Below are 21,268 nucleotides of genomic sequence, written 5' to 3' on the forward strand. Positions count from 1 at the left end.
AGTGCTTGAGTTATTGGCTGGTGCCTGCCCATTCCTTCTCTTGTGAGCAGGCTCAGCTTGAGATGGAGTCTCACTCTGTCACCCAGGCTCGAGCACAGTATCACAATCTCAGCTCACTGCAACCTCCGCCTCTTGTGCTCAAGCGATTCTCCTGTTTCAGCCTCCCGAGTAGCTGGGATTAGAGGTGCGGGCCACCACACCCAGCTAATTTTTGTATTTTTAGTAGAGACGAGGTTTCACCATGTTGGCCAGGCTGGTCTCGAACTCCTGACCTCAAGAGATCCGCCTGCCTCAGCCCCCCAAAGTGCTGGGATTACAGGTGTGAGCCACTGCACCCGGCCAGTCCTCTCCTCATTCTAACTGGCTCTCTGTGCCAGAACTGTCTCTTGTCCTCATCCAAAACCTCATTTTTCTTCCTCATTACAAGTTCCTCATGCCCCCAAATAGAGCTGTTTTATTTTGAGGAGTCTTCAATTCAGATGAAGGATGCTATGTAGACAATTCTGGAGGAACAATTGTCCTCTGAAGAGGATGAGAATGTGTTCTCCTTTCATCACCTCCACGCCTGTCCCAACCATGGCTTTGAGACAGAGGGGCAGAAGGTCACTTGGCCCCCTTAGCTTTTGCTTCTTCTGCTGGGGAGACCAGCTAAAGTGTTCATGAGTGTCAGTTGTGTTCAGTGTGATAGAGATTTATTTATATTAAAAACAGGAATAGGGCTGAGTGCAATGGTATACGCCTGTAATCCCAGCACTTTTGGAGGCTGAGGTGGGAGGATTGCTTGAGCCCAGGAGGTCAAGGCTGCAGTGAGCCATGATCATGCCAGTCTGGGTGACAGACTGAGAAAACAACAACAGTGAAACACAGGAACAGGGTCCCTAGTTTAGAATTCAGATAATTTGAGTTTGGGAACTGGCTCCCAAGTCCCAGGTGGCCTAGGTCCAATTATTCTAGATCTGATTTCCTAACGCTCACCTGTTTCTAGCCCTCCTTACCCCAAAAGGTTAATTTCTTACTTTAAAAAGCGATTTTGAAGAACCAGTAATTCTCTCCTTCTGGTGCTATCACAAGTGAATGAATGGCTCATTGTTAAAGAAGTCATTCCACTGAACAAAGCAATCTCTCCTTTAAACCAGGCTAAGAGTATTGGACCAAACATTATAATTAAATCAAGTATTCATCTGCATTCCTTGTTATACAGCCCAGTGTATTCAGGCCTTTCAAAGTACTGAATTTTGGGGGTCCCATCAACATTATTTGCCTTTAATACAAATGAATTTATAAATGAGCAGGTAGTAAAGTACCACAATACTATCTTAATTTTCTGAAAGGGTACTAAGACACCTGAGATTTTTGAAAACTGAGACATTTCACAGGGAAAAGTAGCTAGCAGTTTCCTGCATTGCTAAGAGTATTTGCTAGAGTTTAGGTTACCAGCACAATTATATTTTCAGTATATGCCTAAATCCTACTTATCCACTTATAATTCCTGCTGATGGGTGAGTGAGAAATAAAGATATAATTTACTGGCTAAGCCAGTTCTATAATAAGTGGAACAAAGCAAGATATTCTAGAGAAGTAATAAGCACTTGTCTTTAATTTCTAACACTTTGGTCAGGGAACTTGAATTGGTCCTGAGTTTGATCTTTTGGTGGGAGAAAAAAAGCACGTCACTAGGTGTCCTTAAACGTTCTGCTAGGAGATGTTACGTTAAAAAAAACTACGGTAAAATATACCTAACATAAAATTTACCATATTAGCCATTTTTAAGTGTACAGTTCGTTGGCATTAAATATGTTCATATTGTCATGCAACCATCACTACCATTCATCTCTAGAACTTTTTCATCTTGTGAAAACTGCAACTGTACTCCTTAGACAGTAACTTCCCATTCTCCTCTCCCCCAACGTCTAGCAAAAATCACTCTACTTTCTGTCTCTATGAATTTGACTATTCTAGATACCTCATATAAGTGGAAAGTGGAATCATGCAATATTTGTTCTTTTGTGTCTGGCTGATTTCACTTAGCACGGCGTCTTCACAGTTCATCTGTGTTGTAATGTGTGTCAGAATTTAATTCCTTTTTAAGACTGAAGAATATTCCACTGCATGTATAGACCACATGTGTTTATCCATTAATCCATTAATAGACGCGGGTTGTTTTCACCTAAGATGTTACTTTCTATACCTTTTCATTTTCTGACGTCTCCCATTTCCAGATCACTAGACAGAGCTGGACACAACTGGGGAGTCAGAGTAAGGGGCATGTTGGAGGTGAGGCAGGTGAGGAGAGAAAGAGGAGGCAGTGTGGGAAACCATATGTCTATGCTATGCAGAGTGAGGCAGAGAGGACCATGCTCGATTCAGGCTCCGTTCCCGAGAAGCCAGGTAGGCAGCAGCAAGATCTGCCAGTGAAGTTCTACCAGCAGCAGTTTATCATAGGTACCCTTTACCCGCATGTTTAGAACCCCTGGTTTAAAGAGATTCAGGGCCAGACACAGTGGCTCACGTCTGTCATCTCAGCACTTTGGGAGACTGAGGTTAGAGGGTCGTTTCAGCCCAGGAGTTTAAGATTAGCCTGGGCAAAATAGTGAGACCCTGTCTCTTAAAAAAAAAAAAAAAAAAAAAAAAAGGGCCGGGTGCGGTGGCTCACGCCTGTAATCCCAGCACTTTGGGAGGCAAAGACGGGCGGATCACGACGTCAGGAGATCGAGACCATCCTGGCTAACACGGTGAAACCCCGTCTCTACTAAAAATACAAAAAATTAGTCAGGCGTGGTGGCGGGCGCCTGTAGTTCCAGCTACTCCGGAGGCGCAGGCAGGAGAATGGCGTGAACCTGGGAGGCGGAGCTTGCAGTGAGCCGAGATGGCGCCACTGCACTCCAGCCTGGGCAACACAGCGAGACTCCATCTCAAAAAAAAAAAAAGAAAAGAAAAAATAGCTGAGCGTGAGTACTTGTAGTCCCAGCTACTCGAAAGGCTGAAGTGGGAGGATTGCTTGAGGCTGCAATGGGTGGCGATTGCACCACCACACTCCAGCCTCAGCAACAGAGTGATACACTGTCTAAAAAAAAGGGAGAGAGACAGAGATTTTAGGTGTCTTTAGAATTACATTAATATTTCTGGCAGGACATGGTGGCTCACACCTGTAATCCCAGCACTTTGGAAGGCTGAGGCAGGCGGATCACCTGAGGTAGGAGTTCGAGACCAGCCTGACCAACATGGAGAAACCTCATCTCTACTAAAAATACAAAATTAGCCAGGCGTGGTGGCGCATGCCTGTAATCCCAGCTACTGGGGAGGCTGAGGCAGGAGGATCACTTGAACCCGGGAGGCACTGGTTGCAGTGAGCCGAGATCATGCCGCTGCACTCTAGCCTGGGCAACAAGAGTGAAACTCCTTCTCAAAAAAAAAAAAAATTACATTAATATTTCTAACTAATAAAATTCCACTGAAGCCTACCAGAAAAATCTTTAACAGAACTAATAAAGCCAGTGTGACAATTTTAAAGGAAAAGATTTATACGATTTGAAGAGAAACCAGAGTATAGTGTGACCATTTTAATCTTGTCCAGATGAGCAATTAGGGAATGCAAGTTCCAATCCCCCATTACCTCTGAACAACAATGTTTTAAACCTGAGTTTTCAATTTGACTGAAATGGGATTATGTCACAAGTTCTTCATGAATTAAAAAAAAAAAAAAAAAGGAGGCAGTCCATAACAGCAGGCCTTGGGCAAATTACGCTGTAAGACATTCTGTAAGTTAAAATGTTGACAATTTCAGCACATTAACACATTCAACATGAATATTTTTACATCAATTTAAACATGAAAGCTTAAGTGTTGCTTCATTTGGTTTTCACAATAACCCTATGGGGAGGATAAGGCAGGTATTAACAAACATTTTACAAGTGAGGAAACTACATTTAAGAAGAGCTAGATGACATATCTAAGATTATGTACCTAACAGGCTTTTGCCTGTAATCCCAGCACTTTGGGAGGCTGAGGCAAGCGGATCACTAGAGGTCAGGCGATCGAGACCAGCAAGGCTGGGTGTTTTTAATCCTGGGAGAAGTGACAGAGGTAGGCTGAATAGCGCTATGGACTGGGTGAAGTATTACTAACTTGCAAGCTGTTTTTATGTTATCTCGTGTGAGACAAATAACATGATTTCCACCTCTCATCCCTGGAAACCAGGGCTCAAGTAGTTGACTTGCCTGGGGACTAGTGAGCATAGAATGTAACCCAAACTTCCAACTGAAGTGTCCTCAACCTTTACCTACATTCTAGAAGCAGAAACTTTTTTTTTAAGTTTTGTTTATGGTTTTTCAAAGACAAGTGTATTCAGAATTTAAAACTAACAAAGGCGAAACTGCTCTGATCCAAGGGGCTAAGGACTCCAGAAACTTCCCGTGGAGGGGTGCTGTCCACAGGTTGACCTAAGGGATCCTAGGTGGAATCAACTGCTTGTTAGTTTGACCAGAACTTCCCAAGCCTTTATAAGCCTTATGGAAGCTCACTTTGGTGCCCTCTCTCCCCTCAAGCCATCAGGGTGGCATTTACCTTTTGTGTGGCAAAGCTGGTTATTTCCCACCTCCCGGCTCCACGGTCCCCGCAAATCCTTCAAAACTGCTTGCTCTAAGAAAGTCACCCAACTCCAAAGGGGTTGTATCTCTCTGTTTCTGATGATTGCCCTGGGACCAGCCTTAAGTGGTCGTCGAGCACTTAAAATACTACGCGCTACACATATTAAATGGTTTGTCACCCAGAGGGAAAGAAAAGAGAAACAAGGGATTCCCTTTCGATGAGCAGGTGGAGTGGAAAGTAACGTGTGCAACTTGTGATTTCAATCACAATCACAAGTTGAAATGAGTCCATCAATTCTCTCCCTAAAGGCCGGCTGCGGCTTCCGGGAAGGCCCCAGGGTCCGAGGAACCAATCCTCGGAGCGCGGCTGTGGCTGCGCCTGCCCCCTCCGGCCCTCCGGAGAGGCTGGGCTGCTGCGGGGGTCAGTCCGGGCCCAGTCTGGAGGGCCGAAGCACCTGCCCAAGAGAAGGCAGCATCCCCAGAGCCGGCGCGACTTAATGAAGCCTTGCGGGAAAGGCTATAACCGAGGCGCTAGCGAGGCTCGCCTCAGTGTGGGGTGGCTCAAATGGCTGCGAGCGATGGACGACAAATCACACCTCCTTTGTCTAGCACTGGGGGTGGAGAAAAACTTCTCGGTATTGGTGGATTTTGATGAATCTTCCAGGTAACTGCAACTTCTTTCTTTAAGAACCCAAGCTGCAAATTTTTAAAACATTTTTGTTTTTGAAACATGTATTCCTTTCATTTACCCTGATGTGGCAGGCTCTTGGTCCTCGTTGCTGAGGCTCTTTCGCTGTTCCAGCTCAGAATCTCTAAGGTGTGCGGGGCTCCTCTGCTACCCCCATCTGCCCCCCACCCCCCCACCTCCCCACCTGTTTGTAGGCGCCGGCTCGCTCTGCTATCGCACCCATTGCTACCTCTTGAGGCCTTTATCTGTATTTTGCTGTCTTTAATTTGTATAGGGCCAGGGAGCCAGTGTCAAACTTCTCAGAATTGATTAATAAGTAACACTAATAAATAGCTCCGGAAGGCCAGGCATGGTAGCTCACACCTGTAATCCCAGCACTTTAGGAGGCTAAGGCGAGTGGATCACCTGAGGTAAGGAGTTCAAGACCAGCCTGGCCAACATGGTGAAACCCTGTCTCTACTAAAAATACAAAAATTAGCCGGGCATGGTGGCAGGTGCCTGTAATGCCAGCTACTCGGGAGGCTGAGGCAGGAGAATCACTTGAACCTGGGAGGCAGAGGTAGCAGTGAGTGGAGATCGCGCCACTGCACTCCAGTCTGGGTGACAGAGCGTGACTCTGTCTCGAATAAATACATAAATAGCCCAAGAAGTCCTCATATGAATATGTCAAGGCTGAGCTCTTGTACATCGATTTTTAAAACCATTCAAATGCCTTTTTAAAATTATCATTCTTTTAAATTGTGGCAAAATACACATAACATAAAATTTACCATCTTGATTTTTTATTTTTTTGAGACAGAGACTCTGTCTCCCAGGCTAGAGTACAGTGGCATGATCTCTGCAGTCTTGGCTCACTGCAACCTCCACCTCCCAGGTTCAAGCAATTCTCCTGCCTTAGCCTCCCAAGTAGCTGGGACTACAGGCACACGCCACCACAGCCATCTAATTTTTGTATTTAATAGAGATGGGGTTTCACCATGTTGACCAGGCTGGTCTCGAACTCCTGACCTCAAGTGATCCACCTGCTTCGGCTTCCCAAAGTCAGCACTTTTTTTTGGCTCACAGATTACAGGCGTGAGCCACCATGCCCAGCCAAATTTTGTATTTTTAGTAGAGACGGTGTTTCACCATGTTGTCCAGGCTGGTCTCGAACTCCTGACCTCAAGTGGTCCACCCACCTCGGCCTCCCAAAGTGCTGGGATTACAGTCATGAATCTGTAACTGCACCTGGCCAATCTTGACCATTTTTAAGTATACAGTTCAGTGGTGTTAAGACAGTTCACATTGTGCAATCATCACCGCCATCCATCTCTGGAACTTGCATCTTGCAAAACTGAAACCCCATGCCCATTAAATACCTTTCTATTCTCTTCTCCCTGGAGTCCCTGCCAACCACCATTCTACTTTATGTCTCTATGAATTTGACAACTGTATGTACCTCATGTAAGTAGAATCATACAGTTTTTGACTTTTTGTGACTGCCTTATTTCATTTAACATACTGTTCTAAAAATTCATGCATATTGTAGCATGTGTCAGAATTTCCTTCTATTTTAAGACTGAAGAATATTCCATTGTATTAATAGACCACATTTTCTTTGTCCATTCATCCATCAAAGAACACTTGGGTTTTGGCTTTTGTGAATAATGCTGCTATGAAAATGAGTGTGCAGATATCTCTTTAAGACCCTGCTTTCAGTCCTTTTGGGTATACACTCAGAAGTGGAATTGCAGAATCTCATGGTAATTCTATTTATGATTTTTTTTTTAGGAGCTGCCATACTGTTTTCTACAGTGGCTGCACTGTTTCATATTCCCACCAACAGTGCATAAGGTCTCCAATTTCTCCAAATCCTCACCCACATTTGTTATTTTTCTCACAGATGCCTTTTTTGCTAATTTATTGGTTCTCAGTTATCTTTTAGATAGTGAAAATTACTGGCTTTCAGATCTCTAGGTTGGTGGGGGTGTTTCCAACATGAATCAATAAGTTAGGTAGATATGTCTCACTTTGCATAGTAGTTGTGATCATAAAAATCACACACACACACACACACACATATAGAGAGAGAAAGAGTCTTGCTCTGTCGCCCAGGCTGGAGTGCGGTGGTGTAATCTTGGCTCACCGCAACCCCCGCCTCCCTGGTTCAAGCGATTCTCCTGCCTCAGAGCCTCCCGAGTAGCTGGGATTACAGGCACCCACCATCATGCCCAGCTAATTTTTGTATTTTTTGTAGAGACAGGGTTTCACCATGTTGGCCAGGCTGGTCTTGAACTCCTGACCTCAGGTGATCCGCCCGCCTCGGCCTCCCAAAGTGCTGGGATTACAGGAGTGAGCCACTGTGCCTGGCCAAGAATCATATTTTAAATGTACAGAGTATCTAGCTATTTAAAAGAAGCCTATAATGGATTCTTTAAAAATATCTTTTGAAAATTAACTTATTACAAAATAATAGGTGTTCACTGTAGAAAATTTGGAAATTATAGAAAAGTAAATAAAAGAAGAGTCACCAATAATCCCACTGTTCAAAGATCATTTTAATGAACGTGTTGGTGCATCCCCTGCATTCTATATAGGTATATATACACACATACATTCACACACACATCCATCTACGTGTGCATACACCGTGGTTTCTAAAAATTGTCGTCATTCCATTCTTACAGTTTGGTAGGCTGGTTTTCTCATTTCATAATATATTAAGAGCATTTCCTATGTCATCATATCTTCACATAATCTTCAGATACATACCATTTGTATCTGTGATTACCATTTGTATCTGTGGTGTGATTAATAGCTATATAGTAAGAATCCTTAAAAATATAATCACACATCATCTGTTTGGGAGGTTTTCACGTACTTGACTTTCTTGGGGATACTACAGAGTTAAAAAAAATTAAGACAGGTGCTATGGCTCCTGCCTATAATCCAGGTACTCAGGAGGCTGAGATGGGAGGATTGCTTGAGGCCAAGAGTTTGAGACCAGCTTAGACAACATAATAAGACCACCTGGCTCAAAAAAAAAAAGTAAATTACTAAACCTGTTTTTAGTTTTTAGAGGAGCGTTGCTAGGTAAAACGTAACACATCTTTTTCAAGAGTGTTACTTCCATTTCGCAGATGTGAAAGACACCCACAGAGGATCTCTAGATCCTGGATTCTAAATGGCAGGACTATTGGGCAACAATATTCGTATGGGAAAGAGACATGCAGAATAGGTTAATTCAATGCAGCATTCAAACTGTCAGAGGAGGAAGAAAATCCATAATTTGGACAAAAACTCTTTAAATATATGAAGGAGACCTGGAGGTTTATTAATTGTTCTATAATTCCATGAGCAGCTTTTGCTTCAGAATTAAATGACAGTTAACAGTAATCCCAGCGATGTTTTGACATTGTCAGACCTTTTGGGGCTCATGCCTTCATGCGTGTCTTTTTATAGAGCAATTAATAAATGTTGGCAGTGTGCTTGTGATCCTTCTGAAATGCTTGGGGAGGATATTGTCACTGCTGCAGCTTTGTGTGTCTTGGGTCTTACAAATGATTTACCACTTACTAAATCTGAAATCCAAATTGTAGATTTGGCTCTGGTTGTTGCCAGCTAACAGAAGCTATAATACTGGAAAGAAGTTAAGAAGCTATCATAGACTGCCTCAATGTCTAACTTTATCCAGGATAATCATGTAGAAAAGAAACTCCTGGATTTATAGGACAAAAAAAAATTATAGAATGTTTGCATTATTTAAAAATAAAATGGAATATTTGTTATATTTTATATGAAAATAAGTCTTCATCATGTATTTTATTATTTATTTATTTATTTATTTGAGATGGAGTCTCGCTCTGTCGCCCAGGCTGGAGTGCAGTGGTGAGATCTCAGCCCACTACAACCTCCGCCTCCTGGGTTCAAGTGATTCTCCTGCCTCATCCTCCCAAGTAGCTGGGACTACAGGTGCCCACCACCACTCCTGGCTAATTTTTGTATTTTTAATAGAGATGGGGTTTCACTATGTTGGCCAGGCTGATCTTGAACTTCTGACCTCATGTGATCCATCCGCCTTGGCCTCCCAAAATGCTGGGATTACAGGCATGATCCACAGCACCAGGCCTTCATTATATATTTTAAACTTGATATACTTGAGTAAACACCTTTTTTCATTATAAATACTATAAATTATAATTTAAGTAATAATTCCTTATAAAACTAAATGGTAGATTACAGCTTCTAGGTATTATCATTCTTCTTCCTTTTGTCTTCCCCTAGACCATAAAAAAAGAAAAAAAACACAATATATAGACATATATAAAGGCATAAACTTATAGGAATGTGTGAGAATGTGCTGTTGCTGCTGCATTGTAGATTCAGACTAAAAATAGTGACAAATCATAATTCTTCATGATCACATCTGCTAGCAAAGTTAACTGAGGAAGGTCCCACTATTTTCATCTTATACTTCACAGGGAATAAGATGTGGCCCCTCAAAGTGTCACTGATAATCCAGCATTATCTAATTGGCACATTTGATCCAACATCCAGTTTTGGGATTCATTCAAATATACTATTTTACTGGATTTGAAAATATAAACATAGAATTTAAAATACATTAGAAACAAAATAAAATCAAATATATTAGAACTGGAAAGAGGCTGGGTATGGTGGCTCACACCTATAATCCCAGCACTTTGAGTGGCTGAGGCAAGAGGATCACTTGAGGCTAAGAGTTCAAGTCCAGGGTAGGCAACAAAGCAGAAACCCTGTCTCTACCAAAAAAAAATTTTTTTAAATTAGCTGAATGTGGTGGTGCACACTTGTAGTCCCAGCTACTCGGGAGGCTGAGGTGGGAGGATTGCTTGAGCCAGGAGCTGGGGTCTGCAGAGCTATGACCACAGCCTGGGTGAGAGAGCAAGATCCTGTCTCAAAAAAAAAAAAAGAAAAGAAAAGAAAAAAAAAAAGAAAAGAACTGGAAAGGTATTATAAATCAACGATTCTAGCTCTCTCAAATTACAGATAAGGAAATGGAGGTCTAGAGAGGGTAAACAATTTGCTTAAAGGCAGATTTCTTTCTTTCTTTTTTTTTTTTTTTTGAGACGGAGGCGCCCAAGCTGGAGTGCAGTGGCGAAATCTCGGCTCGCTGCAACCTCCACCTCCCGGGTTCAAGCGATTCTCCTGCCTCAACCTACCAGGTAGCTAGGATCACAAGCATACGCCACCACACCCGGCTAATTTTGTATTTTTAGTAGAGACGGGGTTTTACCATGTTGGCCAGGCTGGTCTCGAACAACTGACCTCAGGTGACCCACCCACCTCGGCCTCCCAAAGTGTTGTGATTACAGGCGTGAGCCACCGTGCCCGGCCAAGGCAGATTTCTTTTCATTTATTTCCTCAGTTATTCTTCTACACATTCAGTCAACCATGCTACTAAGCAGGAGTTAATGTGAGGCCCTCAGGATGTAAAAAGAGTAAGATACCACCGTTGTCCTTAACGAGTTAAGCTCCAGCAAAGAGAGACAGGAGCCCCTCAACCAGCTAATACAGTAAGTGGCCTGTGGTGAGGAGCTTGTGAGCATTACAGACTCAGAGCTACCAAAGAGCACAAATAGCTGTCGATTCTACTTCCTGGGGCTGAGACGGCTTCACAGAAGGCAGACCTTTGAGCTGGGCCTTAAAGAATGAACATGCCATCATGTAGAAAAGAGCAAAGGGCAACCAGGTAGGATAAACAGCATGAGCAAAGCCACAACCCCATGAGCATGTGTGAGAAAATTAGGGAACAGCCAACAGTCCAATGTGCAAGTGTGGAGGGTGTGGGGTCAAGCAGAAAAGGTGGGGAAGAAAAATTACCCTACCCAAATTACCCCAGTTAAAGGAAATTGGTCTTTTAGTCTTTTGTGGCTAATTTGGTAAAAGCCTTGAATGTCATTCTAGGAAGTGTGGACTTTATTCTGAGAAAATAGGTCTCCAGGGAAGGTTTATAAGTAGGGATAGGGCACAATCAGACCTTGGTTTATACTGGAGGTGAATTAGAATTTTACATTTTAGACAGGAGATGATGAGAGCCTTGTATTAGTCAGGGTTCTCTAAAGGGACAGAACTAATAGGATAGATGAATGTATGAATGGGGAGTTTATTAGGAGAATTGACTCACAGCATCACAAGGTGAAGTCCCACAATAGGCCGCCTGCAAGCCGAGGAGCCAGGAAGCCAGTCCAAGTCCCAAAACCTCAAAAGTAGGGAAGCTGATAGCACAGCTTTCAGTCTTTGGCCAAAGGCGCAATAGCCCCTGGCAAATCACTGGTGTAAGTCCAAGAGTCTAAAAGCTGAAGAACTTGGAGTCTGATGTTAGAGGGCAGGAAGTATCCAGCACGGGAGAAAGATGGAGTCCAGAAGACTCAGGAAGTCTGCTCTTTCCATGCCTGCTTTTATGCTGGCAGCTGATTAGATGGTGCCCACCCAGACTGAGGGTAGGTCTGCTTCTCCCAGTCCACTGACTCAATTGTTTATCTCCTTTGGCAACATCCTCACAGACACACCCAGGAACAATACTTTGCATCCTTTGATACAATCAAGTTGACAGACAATATTAACCATCACAAGCCTAAATGTGGAAGAGTGGCAATAACGAGGAACAGAAAAGGTATATGGATGGCCAGTAAGCACATCAAAAGATGCTCAACACCATTAGTCATCAGAAAAATGCAAATTAAAACCACAATGAGGGCTGGCACGGTGGCTCACACCTGTAATCCCAGCAGTTTGGGAGGCTGAGGCGGGTGGATCACATGAGGTTAGGAGTTTGAAACCAACCTGACCAACACGGTGAAACCCCGTCTCTACTAAAAATATAAAAAATTAGCTGGGTGTGGCAGTACGCGCCTGTAGTCCCAGCTACTCGGGAGGCTGAGGCGGGAGAATGGCGTGAACCCAGGAGGCAGAGCTTGCAGTGAGCCCAGATGGCACCACTGCACTCCAGCCTGTGTGACGGAGCAAGACTCCATCTCAAAAAAAAGAAAAAAAAAAAAAAAAGAAAAATTAGCCAGCCATGGCGGTGTGCACCTGTTATTCCAGCTACTTGGTTGGCTGAGACATGAGAATTGCTTGAGCCTGGGAGGTGGAGGTTGTAGTGAGCTGAGATAGCACCACTGAACTCCAGCCGGGGAGACAGAGGAAGACTCTGTTTAAAAAAAAAAACCCCAAAACAAACAAACAAACAAAAACCAAATAAATAAAATAAATATAAATAAATAAATAGGCTGGGCACGGTGGCTCATGCCTGTGATCCCAGCACTTCAGGAGGCTGAGGCAGGCGGATCAGGAGATCAAGAGATGGAGACCATCCTGGCCAGCATGGTGAAACCCCATCTCTACTAAAAATACAAAAATAGCTGGGCATGGTGGCACACGCCTGTAGTACCAGCTACTTGGGAGGCTGAGGCAGGAGAATCACTTGAACCCTGGAGGTGGAGGTTGCAGGGAGCTGAGATCGCACCACTGCACTCCAGCCTAGTGACAGAGTGAGACTCTGTCTCAAAACAAAACAAAAAATAAACCACAATGAGATACCACTACATATCAACTAGAGTGGTCAAAATTTTAAAAACTGATCATACCAAGTGTTGGCCAGGATGTGAAGCAAATGAAACTCATATATTGCTGGTGGGAATGTGAAATGACACAACAATTTTGGAAAAGGGCTTGGCAGTTTTCTTTAAATGTACACTTACCATGTGATCTAGCCATTCCAATCCTAATTATTTACCCAAGGTATATGAAAATATATGCCCAAAGACTTGTATATGTATGTACATACCAACTGTATACATAATAGTCCCCAAACTGGAAACAAGCCAAATATCCAACAATACACAAATGGATCAACAAATTTAAACAAATTGTGGGATATCTGTACAACAGAATACTACTTAGCAGTAAAGAGGAATGATCTGCTGATACCCGTAGTAACATGGAGAATCACAAATCCCTTATGCTAAGTGAAAGAAACTGACACAAGAGTACATATTAAGTGATTACATTTGTATGAAACTCTAGAAAAGACAAATCTAATCTATAGTAACAGAAAGCAGACCAGGCTGAGGGTGAGAGAAAGATTAACTAGGAAGGATTACAGGAAATTTTGCGGGGTAATGGGGTTGTTCTCCATCTTGATTGTGATGGTGGTCACATGATCATATACATTTGTCAAAACTGATAATGTACATTTAACAGGAGCATTTTATTATATATGAGTTATATCACAATATGTTTCATTAAAAATAATTGAATTTAGATGGTTAATGGAATAAACTAACAACACGGTAGTTGATCTGATTTTATAGGCTTTTCCCTTGGTTCTATGTAATTATGGATTGATGTCTCGATGCAGTCCAAACAGATGGAAACAAACTTAGAAAGGATTCTCACTCCCTTCAGCTAATCAAGGGGAGGGACTTATGCAGTAAAATTCAGTAGCCAATACAATATAGAGCTCCAGTTCCAATGTTAGCAAAAAACAACTCAACTAAATGTTACTGTGATATTAATAAGCTCCCCTAAAACTGGAAAGAATTTATTTTAAGGGCTTCTTGTACCCCCTTCCACTCCTTAGAAAAGTTTTTAAAAAATATTTTTCTACATTTATTTATTTTTTCCCTCTATGTTGATGATGTCATTTTTTCTACATTCAAGTGCATCTCCGCTGCTTTATTTATGTGTTTAGGCCTAATACAATGACTGGGTTATCTTTAATACTGCTGGTTTCAAAAAATTATTTATTCTTTTTTATTTTCATTCTTTTCGCAATTTTTATTACACATCTAGGGGAAAAGTAAAATAGGGTGATAAAGTGAAAAAAGAGAATGACATTGCTCAGAAAAGTAATCTAGGGAAAAAGTAAAATAGGGTGATAAAGTGAAAGAAAGAGAATGACACCGCTCAGAACTTGTTATTATGCCATTATTTTAGGTTTTTCTCTATTATTTTCCATCTTACTCCTTAATGTGTGATCCACTGGGAAGCAGCAGAACCTGGTAAGAAAATCAGAACTTAGCATTGTTTTATTTCTTTTTTTTTTTTTTTTTTTTTGAGACGGAGTCTCGCTCTGTCACCCAGGCTGGAGTGCAGTGGCGGAATTTCGGCTCATAATTTTTTGTATTTTTAGTAGAGACAGGGTTTCACAGTGTTAGCCAGGATGGTCTCGATCTCCTGACCTCATGATCTGCCCACTTCGGCCTCCCAAAGTGCTGGGATTACAGGCATGAGCCACCGCGCCTGGCCACATTGGTTTTTTTTTTTTTATTTCTTTTTTTTTTTTTTGAGATGGAGTCTCACTCTGTCACCCAGGCTGGAGTGCAGCGGCGCGATCTTGGCTCACTGCAGGCTCCGCCTCCCGGGTTCACGCCATTCTCCTGCCTCAGCCTCTCCAAGTAGCTGGGACTACAGGCGCCCGCCACCACGCCCGGCTAATTTTTTGTATTTTTTTTAGTAGAGACGGGGTTTCACCATGGTCTCGATCTCCTGACCTTGTGATGCGCCCGCCTCGGCCTCTCAAAGTGCTGGGATTACAAGCGTGAGCCACCGCGCCCGGCCCACATGGTTTTATTTCTGTCTTCAGAGAGTAATCCCTCCCTTCTTTGAAGGAGAGTCTCTCTTTCCTGCCTCCAGGGGTATGATTTTAGGAGGGCTCTGAAGCTGGGCACGTGACCCCAGAAGAATCAATGAAAGTACTTCACCTCCTGACCAGTGTTTGGGTGGATATGGGCACATGACCCAAGTAAGTCAATCAGAGCCTTTCCCCAGTTTCCCCCCGCCTACAGTTTATTGGGGGAAGAGTCCATCCTTTTCTGGTGGCCAAGGAAGTGGTGAGCCAGGAGCTGCTGGCCGCTGTGGTTACAGCTTTGTGAAGAAGCCAACCTGAAAGAAAGAAGCTAATACTCACAGAAAAGTAAAAAATGGAAGACAGAAAGAGTTCTGACCTGTTTGAGATGCTGTTCATCCCTGCCTTTCCTGAGAGTTCACTACATGAGAAAGAATTCTCTTAGTTCAAGCTGGCTGTCATTGAAATCTTTTTTAAAAGGAGTAATTAATATAGGTTTCTTGGGCTGGGTGCGGTGGCTCATGCCTGTAATCCCAGCACTTTGCGAGGCCGAGGCGGGTGGATAACCTGAGGTCAGGAACCTGGCCAACATGGCGAAATCCCATCTCTACTGAAAAACACAAAAATTAGCTGAGCGTGGTGGCGGGCGCCTGTAATCCTAGCTACTCGGGAGGCTGAGGCAGGAAGAATTGCTTAAACCTGGGAGATGGAGATTGCAGTGAGCCAAGATCGTGCCACTGCATTCCAGGCTGGACACTGTTTCAAAAAACAAACAAACAAAAACAGATATATATATGTATATATAGTCCTCTGGCATAGATTATAATATAGTCAAGCTTTCCAAAGCAGAAAAGAGTGGCTTGGGTCCCTAGTGAAAAAAAACTGAGGGCTTGTCCTGTGAGGCCGGGTTTATATTGATATGCAATATAGTTGGTTCCCAGAACCCCTTCCAGACGGCTGCATCCCAGGTATTTGTAAAGAATTTCCCTCCCCCTCCTATTAGCCTTGATTCTTTCCTCTTCCTGACCCAGATGTCAGCTTCTATTGAGATCTAAGTGTCTTGAGCTCTCCGTTCCCTTATTACGGCCTTCTTGGATCTCATATAATCTAACTTCACTGCAGTTACTCCACTGGACTGCTGCCTAGTAAGTCTGGAGGCCAAGATCTAAAATATTGTTCTGAGACCTCCAGGAATATCAGCTTCCTTCCTTCTTCCCCCGTTCGAGAGAAATGGCCTCATTGAACTCTTCTGAGGGATGACCTCAGTGTCTTTTTCAAATTGGAAAGAAACATGAGTTTTATCCCAACTCATGCCCGCCTCCTTAGCCATGACATATAGACAATGGACTCTCACTGAGAACCCTGCCAAGCATACCTGAGTAGAAGCTGATTCCTAAGTGTTTATTCCTAACGAATTTATTAGGTGGACTAGAGACAGTATCTTCCTCTGCCATCAGCCTGATAGCATGAGAGGGGTGCTGTTCTCCTTAGAAACTTGAACTTGAGCGTGGACAAAGACTCTTCCTTTACTACCTTGTGGGCCAGCTGAGAGCAATTTGGAACATTCCAACAAGACTTTACCAAAGATTTCTGGAAAACAAAAGGAAAATAAACAGAGAGTGAAATAAGAATCTAGATCATCTGACATCAAGTTACAGCTCTTGCTCATGGCCTCAAGAACTCCTGCCTTCAACCTGGGCGACAGAGTGAGACCCTGTCTCAAAAATAAATAAATAGGGTCGGGCGCGGTGGCTCAGGCCTGTAATCCCAGCATTTTAGGAGGCCGAGGGGGGCAGATCATGAGGTCAGGAATTCAAGAACAGCCTGGCCAACGTGGTGAAATCCTGTCTCTACTAAAAATACAAAAATTAGCCGGGCATGGTAGCGCGCACTTGTAATTCCAGCTACTTGGGAGGCTAAGGCATGAGAATCGCTTAAACCAGGGAGATGGAGGTTGTGGTGAGCTGAGATCGCGCCACTGCACTCCAGCCTGGGTGACTGAGTGGGACTCTGTCTCGACAAAAATAAAATAATAAATAAATAAATAAATAGGGCCGGGCACAGTGGCTCCTGCCTGTAATCCTAGCAATTTGGGAGGCCGAGGGGGTGGATCACCTGAGGTCAGGCATTCGAGACCATCCTGGCCAACGTGGTGAAACCCTGTCTCTACTAAAAATACAAAAATTAGCTGGGCATGGTGGCTCATGCCTGTAGTTCCAGCAACTCAGGAGGCTGAGGCAGGAGAATCGCTTGAACCCGGGAGGCGGAGGTTGCAGTGAGCTGATATTGCGCCACGGCATGATGCCTGGGTGACAGAGAGAGATTCTGTCTCAAAATAAATAAATAATAACTCCTGCCTTAACTGCATGTAATCTGGTGCCCTCAGAGTTTCCACCTTTTTATTATTCTCATCCTTCCCATCTTGGATTTCCTGCCCCCTTCTGGAGGAAGAACTCCAAAGAATATCAGCCAATGAACCAGTGGTGAGTAGTTGTGGTACATCAAGGCTCATGGACTCTGCAAAGTCTTAAGAATATGCCTGGATATGAGATCTTGGGCAAAAGTGAGCATTTTTCTTTTTTTCTTTTCTTTTTGAGACAGAGTTTCGTTCCTGTTGCCCAGGCTGGAGTGCAATGGCATGATCTTGGCTCACCGCAACCTCCACCTCCCGGGTTCAAGCGATTCTCCTGCCTCAGCCTCCCAAGTAGCTGGGATTACAGGCGTGTGCCACCACACCCAGCTAATTTTGTATTTTTGTAGAGACAGTGTTTCTTCATGTTGGTCAGGCTAGTCTTGAACTCCTGATCTCAGGTGATCCGCCTGCCTCGGCCTCCCAAAGTGCTGGGATTACAGGTGTGAGCCACCGCGCCCAGCTGAAAGTGAACATCTTTCAGTTGGAGCAAGAGCTTCAACCACAAATACTCCTCTCAGTGCAGGAGCCATTGCTCTATTCAAGGACTTATGGGAAGTTGTTGAAGAAGAGAATGGGTCTATCAGTTAGCTTTTATTGTATAACAAACTACTCCACAACTTTAGTGGCCTTAAAACAGTGGGTTGACTGGGCAGTTATTTTGGTCTAGGTGAGCTCACCTGGGGCTGGATGGCTAGAATGGTCTCATGCACAATCTTTCAGTTGGCAGGCTATTGGTGCAGGGCCTCAGCTTGAACAACTCGATTCTACTCCATGAAGTCTCTCATTCTTCAGTAAACCCATCCAGGCTGCTTCATGTGGCCATCACAGGTTTCCAGAGAGTAGCAAGAAAGGGTGGGCCCTGATGCAAAAAGCCTTTTACAAGTCTCTGCTGTGTCACATTTGCTATTGTACCACTGTCCAAAGCAAGTCACAGGGCCAAGCTCAGGGTTAGTGAGGGAGAGGCCAACCAAAAGCATGGATATTGACAGCGTAATGATTGTAACAATTTTTGTAAAAAATCTGCCACAGTTAAGAAGGAGGGAAGGATAAGGGAAGGAAGAAAATGAGGGAGATCCAGGGACTTTGTGCTCCTGCACCCTCTATTACTTGGGTCTATCATTCTGTTGAGGTGAGCAGGCTGTTGGCACAAGCTTAACTTCAAAGGAGCCCAGGGCATCTGTGGAAGCACCTATGGCTATGTTTGAGCCTGTGGAAATATTACCCTCAGAGGTTTCTGCTTTCTGGGTTTGTTTGTTTGTTTGTTTTTGAGACAGTCTCGGCTCTGTTGCCCAGGCTGGAGTGCAGTGGCGTGATCTCAGCCCACTGCAATCTCCACCTCCCGGGTTCAAGTGATTTTCCTGCCTCAGCCTCCCAAGTAGTTGGGACTGCAGGTGCTGGCCACCACAGCTGGCTAATTTTTTTGTATTTTTAGTAGAGATGGGGTTTCACCATGTTAAACAGCATGGGATGGTCTCCATCTCCTGACCGTGTGATCCGCCCTCCTCAGCCTCCCAAAATGCTCGGATTACAGGCGTGAGCCACCGTGCCCGGTCTGTTTGTTTGTTTTTTGAGACAGAGTCTTGCTCTGTCTCCCAGGCTGCACTCCAGCCTGGGAGACAGAGTTCTCCGCTCTGTGAGACAGTTATCTCCGCTCACTGCAACTTTCATCTTCCGGGTTTAGGCGATTCTCCTGCCTCAGCCTTCCGAGTAGCTGGGACTATAGGCATGTGCCACCACACCCGGCTAATTTTAGTATTTTTAGTAGAGACGGGGTTTCACCATGTTGGCCAGGCTGGTCTCGAACTCCTGACCTCAGGAGATCTGCCCGCCTGGGGCTCCCAAAGAGTTGGGATTACAGGCGTGAGCCACCTGGCCCGGCCAGGTATCTGTTCTTTGTAAATTGACTCCCACCACCAAAGAAAAATCATTCCCTCACCCATTCCTCCTACCCCACTCAAGAATGTTATTCTTGTTTAGTTAAACCCACGCTCCCTAGCTGGTGGTTCTTTGAGTAGTTTTGGATTTGGTTGCCCAATATATTATTTTATGTCCCACCTCTTCCAGTAAGAGAGCTGTCTTCCTGACCAAGGGTGGGCCCATGATTTGGTTCTGGCCAATAAGAGAACCTCTTCACCCTGGTTGCAGCAAGTGGTTCAGGATGACCATGTGACTCCTGCTGGTCCAATCAGAGAGACGTTGCTACTTGGACAGATTGTCCAGCTTTGGGATCACAGTACTGGTAGAAAGTGAAGTTGGGACTATATATAGGAGGAGAAAATAGGTCAAAACACAAAGAAAGGCAAAGATAGGTAGAACTAAGAGATGGAGAGGATGCCATTGTTTGAGCCCCTGGATTTAGCTAGCCGGAAGAGCATACTGAAAATATACAGTAACATTAAGCTACTTTGAATTGGATCTCTATCACCAGCAACCAGAATCCTAACAAAAAGACCAGATAGAAGGTAAAAGCAAAAAAGCTCCTTTTCTTTGATGGGGGTGATGGCAATGGTGGGAGTAGTTAAGTTGGCATCAGGACCCCTTGTTATTATACTCCATTGACTGTTCTCTCTTGGAGCCCCATCATTGAGAGCCAGTTAAGGGCCTTATAGTCTTTTTTTTTTTTTTTTTTTTTTTTTTTTTTGAGACAGAGTCTAGCTCTGTCGCCCAGGCTGGAGTGCAGTGGCCGATCTCGGCTCACTGCAACCTCTCCTTCCTGGGTTCAAGTGATTCTCCTGCCCCAGCCTCCTGAGTAGCTGGGATTACAGGTACCTGCTACCACGAAAGGCCTTATATTCCATTGGTTGATGCCAAATGAATAGAACTTAACCAAGAGAGCAAATTGCCTCACTAACCTTATTTATTTATTTATTGAGACAGGATCTGGCTCTGTAGCCCAGGTTGGAGTGCAGTGGCATGATCTCAGCTCACTGAAACCTCTGCCTCCTCGGCTCAAGCCATCCTCCCACCTCAGCCTCCTAAGTAGCTGGATCTACAAGGCATGCACCACCAAGCCCGGCTAATTGTTTGTATTTTTGGTAGAGGCAAGGTTTTTCAATGTTGCCCAGGCTGGTCTTGAACTCTTGGACTCAAGCAATTGCCCGCCTTAGCCTCCCAAAGTGCTGGGATTACAGGTGTGAGCCACCTCTACTTAGACTGCTTTAATTCTTCTTTCCCTACTCTATCTCCTCATCTAGTTTTGGAACAGAGTTACTCTGGAAAGCAACTCTTGAATCAAACCTGACATAAACCATTAACCAAGCTAGTTACATCAACTTTCAAAATTAAACAGACTGTCTGGTGCTTGGGATACCAGAAGACCATGAAGAATCACAGGCCAGCTTTCTTAGGAATTGCTTCTTAACTTAATTTGGGCATCATTCAGTAGGAAAAGAACGCCAAGCCAGACTTGATATTAAACAGAGGCCGGAAGATATAAATAACTCAAATAAAGCAAATCAAGAATCACCATCTCACTAGTAGGAGGAGAGAAAATAAAGTGAAAAATAAGAAGGAAAAGACCAGACTGTGAACTTTTGAAGGGAAATATTATTTGTAAGTGAGAGACACTGAATAAAATCAAGTACAGTGAGTTGCTCAGTGAACATTACAAAAAAACGCACAAAACAGGAGCTATTTAAAGACTAATTATGAGATGTTGACAAATATAAAATGCCACCTGAGTTAGACAAGAAAACCTGAATGGTAAGCTAGGATAGTGGTTTTCTATTCAGGGCCTTTCCCTGAAATATAAGCACCCTTATTGGTGATAAATTTTAAATGAGCAAGTCCTAAAAAAAAGTTTTTCACAAGAATATAAATGAAGAAACAGATGAGTTATTGTCAAAAATTTTGGTACATCTCATCCTAGAGTAAGACTTCTATGGCAAATTGCTTTGCAGACAACCAAAGCTAAATATAGCATCAGGTTACTTTTGGGGTACAGTATCCCTTAGCTACTCTCTGAATCTAATTAGAACATTAATAAAGAGAAT

Source organism: Nomascus leucogenys, chromosome 5, assembly GCF_006542625.1.
Source record: "Nomascus leucogenys isolate Asia chromosome 5, Asia_NLE_v1, whole genome shotgun sequence".
Lineage (NCBI taxonomy): Eukaryota > Metazoa > Chordata > Mammalia > Primates > Hylobatidae > Nomascus > Nomascus leucogenys.